We start from the raw sequence: 9,851 nt of genomic DNA, 5'->3' as shown, positions 1-9,851 counted from the left end.
AATGTATTGCTTGGCCAAGCGATATCGTCAATGACTGCACGCTTTGACCAAATGAAAGGTCATTATGATTTTATAATTATGAGAGAACTAGCAGAATACCCGCGCTTCGCAACGGAGAAGTAGTGTGTTAAAGAAGTTATGAAAAAGAAAAGGAAAAATTTTAAAAATAACGTAACATGATTGTTAATGTAATTGTTTTGTCATTGATATGAGTGTTGCTGTCATATATATACACACACTCACCTAAAGGATTATTAGGACCACCATACTAATACGGTGTTTGACCCCCTTAATTCTACGTGGCATTGATTCAACAAGGTGCTGAAAGCATTCTTTAGAAATGTTGGCCCATATTGATAGGATAGCATCTTGCAGTTGATGGAGATTTGTGGGATGCACATCCAGGGCACAAAGCTCCCGTTCCACCACATCCCAAAGATGCTCTATTGGGTTGAGATCTGGTGACTGTGGGGGCCATTTTAGTACAGTGAACTCATTGTCATGTTCAAGAAACCAATTTGAAATGATTCGAGCTTTGTGACATGGTGCATTATCCTGCTGGAAGTAGCCATCAGAGGATGGGTACATGGTGGTCATGAAGGGATGGACATGGTCAGAAACAATGCTCAGGTAGCCCGTGGCATTTAAACGATGCCCAATTGGCACTAAGGGGCCTAAAGTGTGCCAAGAAAACATCCCCACACCATTACACCACCACCACCAGCCTGCACAGTGGTAACAAGGCATGATGGATCCATGTTCTCATTCTGTTTACGCCAAATTCTGACTACCATTTGAATGTCTCAACAGAAATCGAGACTCATCAGACCAGGCAACATTTTTCCAGTCTTCAACTGTCCAATTTTGGTGAGCTCATACAAATTGTAGCCTCTTTTTCCTATTTGTAGTGGAGATGAGTGGTACCCGGTGGGGTCTTCTGCTGTTGTAGCCCATCCGCCTCAAGGTTGTGCGTGTTGTGGCTTCACAAATGCTTTGCTGCATACCTCGGTTGTAACGAGTGGTTATTTCAGTCAAAGTCGCTCTTCTATCAGCTTGAATCAGTCGGCCCATTCTCCTCTGACCTCTAGCATCAACAAGGCATTTTCACCCACAGGACTGCTGCATACTGGATGTTTTTCCCTTTTCACACCATTCTTTGTAAACCCTAGAAATGGTTGTGCGTGAAAATCCCAGTAACTGAGCAGATTGTGAAATACTCAGACCGGCCCGTCTGGCACCAACAACCATGCCACACTCAAAATTGCTTAAATCACCTTTCTTTGCCATTCTGACATTCAGTTTGGAGTTCAGGAGATTGTCTTGACCAGGACCACACCCCTAAATGCATTGAAGCAACTGCCATGTGATTGGTTGATTAGATTAATGAGAAATTGAACAGCTGTTCCTAATAATCCTTTAGGTAAGTATGTATATATATATATATATATATATATATATATATATATATATATATATATAGCAAAATACCCGTGCTTGGCAGTGGAGAAGTAAAAAGAAAAGTAAACATTTTAATAATAACGTAACATGATTGACAATGTAATTGTTTTGTCATTGTCATGAGTGTTGCTGGCATATATATATATATATATATATATATATATATATATATATATATATATATATATATATATATATATATATATATATATATATGTATATATACACACATATACTATGGGGTGCCAAACAGGCAAATACATTGATTTTCTGAATACATAAAATCACTGTCGGAATATATAAAGTCAAAACTTGAATATATAAAGTCAGCAAATATATAAAGTCAAAAGTTGAATATATAAAGTCTGAATATATATAAAGTCTCACTTGTTTCTGAATATATAAAGTCAAAACTTGAATATATAAAGTCATCGCTGGAATATATAAAGTGAAAACCTGAATATATAAAGTCAGCGTCGGAATTTATAAAGTCATTCCTGATTATATAAAGTCAAAGTCAAAATATATTGATTGAAATGACTCTGAACTGAACTAAGTTAACAAAAACGTATTCAGAAAAATAAATTAAAAAAACACTGTTCAGTTAATGTTTTGAAAATGATGCATTTGCCCTGCCCAGGATTGTTTCCTGCCTTGCGCCCAGTGTTGGCTGGGATTGGCTCCAGCAGACCCCCGTGACCCTGTGGTCGGATTCAACGGGTTGGGAAATGGATGGATATTCTGACGCTGACTTTATATATTCAAGTTTTGACTTTATATATTCCAGCGCTTACTTTATATATTCCGAAATATTCCAACGCCGTCTTTATATACTCAGGTTTTGACTTTATATATTTGGGAATGACTTTATATATTCAAGTTTTGACTTTATATATTCCGACAGTGACTTTATATAATCAAGTTTTGACTTTATATATTCAGGAATGACTTTATATATACAAGTTTTGACTTTATATAGTTAAATTTAGTCATCATTGCATAACTTTTTCTTTACCATAGAAATTTAAAGACTAAATTCAACTTCCATTCCTACCAAAGATATTTCTGGCGACTAAATAGAACCTACTTATATCCAAATTCGAGCTATTGAGCTGTCGCCTGCCTGCCTGAATAAGTCACCCTCGCCGCTCTTACTTTTTTACCGTTCATTTAATCATGGCTAGTGGCGGAAAAATTAAAAAAAGGAAGGGGGATTACAGTGAGTATGGCTTTACCAAAACAATTATTGATGGCGAATCGATTATTCATAAAGCTTGAATTGGTGATCTGTTTTTCTGTGTTAACCTCATATTTTTTCATACTTCTTCTCAAACCAAGGGGGTGCGAGGCTAAAATGAATCAGAAAGCGCTGATCAATGTAATCGGTGTACCAGGAAATCATTCATTGACAGAAGTTCCCCTTTGCTTGGAATGCAAAGTGTGATTAAATGCATTATTTTTTAACGCGTTATGGAGCACATGCATCGAAGCTTCTCAGCTGTGCTTGTGCTAAGAAAAGGAAACATTTTAAAAATAACGTAAAACGATTGTCAATGTAACCTTTTGTAAGTAGTGCCTGGAGGATTCAGTGTGGAGAAACTCTAAGAGACAGCGTGTGTATTAACTTGTGGATTTTTCTGCGAGTATTTGGTGGCAGTGTGACAAAGTTGCTTCGGAAGATGGCGTTAGCCACGGAGCTCAGCTCAGAGCGAAATGAGGTGAATGGGAGGGGAGATGATGACGTGACTCCCCCACCCGCCTTAACTGTCAATCCCCCACAAACACAGTCTCTCGGAATTTGCATAAGCACAACCCTTCACCTGCAATTTTAACTTAGTTACAAAGTGATCAAAACTCTCGTTTATATCCTGCGTCCTCTCATTAAACTTGCATCCCGCATTACCTGTGGGCATGTGAAATGCCAGCGGTAGCCTGTCTATGAACTTAATTTAAAGTTTAGGTTTACACCTTGCTTTGTTTCTGAAGTAGCAGCACTCATGAATATGTTAGTATATATCACTCGCTTGCTTCTTATTGTTTCACTGCCTTCTCAATTATATAATGCATGTTTTCTTCAGCGCTTTTTGGAGGTCTTCCTGGTTTTCTACGCACTGCGTTGACAGTCAGTTCACGTGATTACGTGGGAGGCGTGATGATGTCACACGAAACTCCGCCCCCACGGCTTTCGAGCTCAACTCCATTACAGTAAATGGAGAAAATACCTTCCAGTTATGACCATTACACGTAGAATTTCGAAATGAAACCTGCCCAACTTTTGTAAGTAAGCTGTAAGGAATGAGCCCGCCAAATTTCAGCCTTCTACCCACACGGGAAGTTGGAGAATTAGTGATGAGTGAGTGAGTCAGTGAGTGAGTCAGTCAGTCAGTCAGTCAGTCAGTGAGGGCTTTGCCTTTTATTAGTATAGATAAAATGTCTAAGTCATTGTCGGGCAACCGGTGCGGAATTTTCCTAGGGGCGCCACGAAAACTTTTGTAAAATATTTTAAATTGCTAGTGTTTTTGAACTTTTGGTTGATTAAAAAGGTAATGTTTAAAAAAATATATTTTATGTTGGTAAAACAGGTAACAGAACACTTACGGAAATGAAGTCTAAGAAATGCGAGAGACTTCAAATGATCGACAAGGAAATGCCTTTCGAAAATTGATCCTCGCATCAATCTCATATGTGCTGAAAAACAATCTCAACGTTAACATTAGTTAAATTTAAGATTTATCCTTTGATTCCTTTATTAATAAAATGTCTTTCAAACTTGTAAAATTAACTGTTTTTATTGGCGATTGTCCATAGATTGTGTCGTCACGACTTTATTTATGGGCAGGTGTGCCGCGAAAGAAAATTTTTGGACTCAGTGGGCCGCAACTCGAAACATGCAGCCTTTCACTTGTCTAAGTGATTCGGATTTGATGAAATCCTGCCAGGATCTCAATGCGATATTAACAGTTGAAACGACTGGTTCCGACTTTGATGTTCAGGACTTGTTCTCTGAATTGCGTATTTTGGCAAATCTGATGCCTCCTAATGCTTCCGCTCCTGAAACACTGCAGTTTATATACCAGAACAGCTTGCAAGATTCTGTTCCAAACGTCGCAATGGCTCTACGTATCGCCTTGACCATACCAGTTAGTGTCGCTGGGGGACGCAGCTTTTCTAAGCTAAAGATAATCAAGAATTACCTCAGGACAACCATGTTACAAGAACGATTGAACGCTTTAGCATTAATGTCCATTGAGCGAGACGTTGTCCAATCGCTAGATCACTCGGCAATAATTAAAGATTTCGCAAGTGTTAAAGCGCGAAAAGTTAATTTCGTTTCTTGAGCTTTATTATAAAAAATGGAAAACGGTATAAATAACACACTTTTTAATTGTGACAAAAAATAAATAAAATGCTCTAAAATTTATAAAAATATGCACCACTGCACTGCACATTTTGCACACGCTGGGCTTAGCTACATACCTCCACGCGGTGCCCAGTGGAAACTGGTCATATCTGGCTGAACTGTAGCCAGTGGCGTAGCTCGAGTTCGTGCCGCTCGGGGCGGGGCTTCAATTTGCCGCCCTCCAACATATCTGAATATGTTAAACTATTTAAATAGAAAATTAAAATGACGTATAGAGAAAAATTAAGATACATTTTGCATAGATTTATTCATAAATAAGGAAACAGCATATTTTTTATATACATTTATAAGCATCAACTAGACAAGAATATAATATAGTATAGACGCACTGATAAGCCGTGTTCTAATTATTAGTTTAATATAATTACGCTGCGAAAACCACAACCAAAGTAGGGTACAAGTGATAGGTGGGGATGTTTTCTGCGCAGAGCAAGAACGCATTTAAATTAATAACGAAATTATAAATTGTAAATTAGTTGTTTATCTTCCTTGAAATTATTATCGGTGTAACGCTTATGTTTATTTTCGTCATTGCCTCATACATTTCAGCTGCTGTGTCTGATGCAGAAGGACAGTCTGAACATTATTTTTGAAGCATTCGTGGTTAAAAAATCAGAGAATTTGACTTTTTTCATACATGAGAGATATTTTTCCGAACCCTGCTGCTTACACACAAATTCTATTGAGCCTTGTGGCCAATAATGCCGCCCCCAAAAATGTGCCGCCCGGGGCGGTCCGCCCCCTCACAAAGCTACACGCATTAGGACGCCCACAGTCTAATTATGCCCAGGGCCCCCAACATCCTAAGAACGGCCCTGCACTGCCTACCCCTAAACTAAGAGAACCTACTCAAGCAACAGAAGGATATCCAGGGTTTGGCTCCAAAGCAAAAATGAAATACAGGGTGACACAGAAAAAGGGGAATTTTTGAAATGCGTAGCGGCAGCCATGTACAGTTGGCAGCACTGCGGAACAGGGACCTTGAGCTGTAAACCATCTCGCCATTTAGTAATCAATTGCAAGGCAATCAATGGTAGCCGTGCGAGAATTGTTCGGTAACCGTGTCATCTCAAGATTCGGTGACATTCCCTGGCCCTCAAGATCACCGGATTTGTCCATTTGGGGCTACCTTAAGAGTCGGGTCTACACTACTCGGCCAAGGACACTGAGTAAATTGAAACAAAGAACTGAAGACGAAGTGGTGCCTCAGCTGAGATGTTGCAGCGATCAATGGGGAACCTCAACAGCAGATTGGAAGAATGCATACGTACAGTAGGACGCCATCTAGAGGATGTAATTTTCAGACATTGATAATTTGGATTACTGTCTCTTAAAAGGCAAGTTGTAGTGGTTCAATTGCTGTCAATACATTTTTTTTTGTTGGATTTCTTCTGTTTTTATTGGGTTTTTCAAAAGTTCCCGTTTTTCTGTGTCAGTCTGTATGTTTGTTCTTAACGTTTATCATTTCTAACTTTTCCCTCAAGCCGTATGTAATTTTTAACTCCACTTATTGAACGCCAGGTGGCGACACGTTCCCAAAAAAAGCGAATGTGAAAGTGTTTTGTTCACTTGAGGGTAAAACCGCGCTGGAAATTCCAAATTACTGGAATGCAGGAATGCTTTTGTGAAGACTGCAAAGCTGACATTGCCGCCATCTGACATCAGCTCAATTCCCATGCTGTGCCCGAATTCAATTATTGTTAAAGAAAAAAAAAAGACAAAAATAAATTGTGTTACAGTGCCAAGTGCTGGCAGATCCTGAGACTGGAGTTTTATGTCCAGCCTGAAGTGTTTTGCCCGTTGCTAGGAATTTGTCATATGAAAATACAAACTGACAGCACAATACATTCAAATGCAGCAATTATTATTATGGTATACAAAAAACAGAAGAAATCTATACAGAATGTCTTCAGCCCCGTTCACTTGTTCACTTTTTGTTGTGTTCCAGCCTTCATCCCCGCGCCCCATCAAGCAACACTTAATTTCTCAGAATGAAAAAGCGGATTTTTATTACAAACCGGATTCCAAAACAGTTGGGACACTATACAAATCATGAATAAAAACTGAATGCAATGATGTGGAGGTGCCAACTTCTAATATTTTATTCAGAATAGAACATAAATCACGGAACAAAAGTTTAAACTGAGAAAATGTATCATTTTAAGGGAAAAATATGTTGATTCAGAATTTCATGGTGTCAACAAATCCAAAAAAGTTGGGACAAGGCCATTTTCACCACTGTGTGGCATCTCCCCTTCTTCTTACAACACTCAACAGACGTCTGGGGACCGAGGAGACCAGTTTCTCAAGTTTAGAAATAGGAATGCTCTCCCATTCTTGTCTAATACAGGCCTCTAACTGTTCAATCGTCTTGGGCCTTCTTTGTCGCACCTACCTCTTTATGACGTGCCAAATGTTCTCTATAGGTGAAAGATCTGGACTGCAGACTGGCCATTTCAGTACCGGATCCTTCTCCTACGCAGCCATGATGTTGTGATTGATGCAGAATGTGGTCTGGCATTATCTTGTTGAAAATGCAGGGTCTTCCCTGAAAGAGATGACGTCTGGATGGGAGCATATGTTGTTCTAGAACCTGAATATATTTTTCTGCATTGATGGTGCCTTTCCAGACATGCAAGCTGCCCATGCCACACGCACTCATGCAACCCCATACCATCAGAGATGCAGGCTTCTGAACTGAGCGTTGATAACAACTTGGGTTGTCCTTGTCCTCTTTGGTCCGGATGACATGGCGTCCCAGATTTCCAAAAGAACTTGAATCGTGACTCGTCTGACCACAGAACAGTCTTCCATTTTGCCACACTCCATTTTAAATGATCCCTGGCCCAGTGACAACGCCTGAGCTTGTGGATCTTGCTTAGAAATGGCTTCTTCTTTGCACTGTAGAGTTTCAGCTGGCAACGGCGGATGGCACGGTGGATTGTGTTCACTGACAATGGTTTCTGGAAGTATTCCTGAGCCCATTCTGTGATTTCCTTTACAGTAGCATTCCTGTTTGTGGTGCAGTGTCGTTTAAGGGCCGAGAGATCACGGGCATCCAGTATGGTTTTACGGCCTTGACCCTTACGCACAGAGATTGTTCCAGATTCTCTGAATCTTCGGATGATGTTATGCACAGTTGATGATGATAGATGCAAAGTCTTTGCAATTTTTCGCTGGGTAACACCTTTCTGATATTGCTCCACTATCTTTCTGCGCAACATTGTGGGAATTGGTGATCCTCTACCCATCTTGGCTTCTGAGAGACACTGCCACTCTGAGAAGCTCTTTTTATACCCAATCATGTTGCCAATTGACCTAATTAGTGTTTATTGGTCTTCCAGCTCTTTGTTATGCTCAAATTTACTTTTTCCAGCCTCTTATTGCTACTTGTCCCAACTTTTTTGGGATTTGTTGACACTGTGAAATTTTGAATCAACATATTTTTCCTTTAAAATGATACATTTACTCGGATTAAACGTTTGATCTGTCATCTACGTTCTATTACAAATAAAATATTGACATTTGCCATCTCCACATCATTGCATTCAGTTTTTATTCACGATTTGTTTAGTGTCCCAACTTTTTTGGAATCCGGTTTGTAATTTTTGCAGACTGATTACGTAAAAAACCTAAATATCCCAGTGACACCAGTATTCAGACCCTTTGTTGTGACACGCGAAATTCGGCTCAGGTGCATCCCATTCTATTGATCGTCATTCAGACGTTTGGAGCCGATGGCAGTGACGTGCGGTGAAGTTCATGGCTGGTGACTCCTTCAGAGTGAGATTTAGATAGATAGATAGATACTTTATGAATCCCAAGGTGAAATTCCCATACTCCAGCAGCAGCATACTGTTAAAGAACAATATTAAATTAAAGAGTGATAACAATGCTGGTAAAACAGACAGACAATAATTTTGTATAATATTAACGTTCACCCCCCCCTGGGTGGAATTGAAGTGTCACATAGTGTGGGGTCTCCTCAGTCTGTCAGTGGAGCAGGATGGTGACAGCAGTCTGTCGCTGAAGCTGCTCCTCTGTCTGGAGATGATCCTGTTCAGTGGATTCTCCATTATTGACAGGAATCTGCTCAGCACCCGTCGCTCTGCCACGGATGTCAATCTGTCCAGCTCCGTGTCTACAATATAGCCTGTCTTCCTCACCAGTCTGTCCCTCTTCTTTATGCTGCCTCCCCAGCACACCACCGCGTAGAAGAGGGCACTCACCACAACCATCTGGTAGAACATCTGCAGCATCTTATTGCAGATGTTGAAGGACGCCAGCCTTCTAAGGAAGTATAGTCGACTCTGTCCTCTCTTGTACAGAGCATCAGTATTGGCAGTCCAGTCCAGTTTATCATCCAGCTGCACTCCCAGGTATTTATAGGTCTGCAGCCTCTGCACACAGTCACCTCTGATGATCGCGGGGTCCATGAGGGGCCTGGTCCTCCTAAAATCCTCCTAAAATCCATCACTAGCTCCTTGTTGGTTTTGCTGGTGTTCAGGTGTAGATGGTTTGAGTCGCACCATTTAACAAAGTCCTTGATTAGGTTCCTATACTCCTCCTCCTGTCCACTCCTGATGCAGCCCACCATAGCAGTGTTGTCAGTGAACTTTTGCACGTGGCAGGACTCTGAGTTGTATTGGAAGTCCGATGTATGTTAGCTGAACAGGACCGGAGAAAGTCCAGTCTCCTGCAGCGCTCCTGTGCTGCTGACCACAATGTCAGACCTGCAGTTCCCGAGACGCACATACTGAGGTCTGTCTGTAAGATAGTCCACGATCTGTGCCACCAGGTGTGAATCTACTCCCATCTCTGTCAGCTTGTCCCTAAGGAGCAGAGGTTGGATGGTGCTGAAGGCGCTAGAGAAGTCCAGAAACATAATTCTTACAGCACCACTGCCTCTGTCCAAGTGGGAGAGGGATCGGTGTAGCATATAGATGATGGCATCCTCTGCTCCCACCTTCTC

This window comes from Polypterus senegalus, chromosome 17 (genome assembly GCF_016835505.1).
Source record: "Polypterus senegalus isolate Bchr_013 chromosome 17, ASM1683550v1, whole genome shotgun sequence".
Taxonomy (NCBI): domain Eukaryota; kingdom Metazoa; phylum Chordata; class Cladistia; order Polypteriformes; family Polypteridae; genus Polypterus; species Polypterus senegalus.
This window is presented reverse-complemented; position numbering follows the sequence as displayed.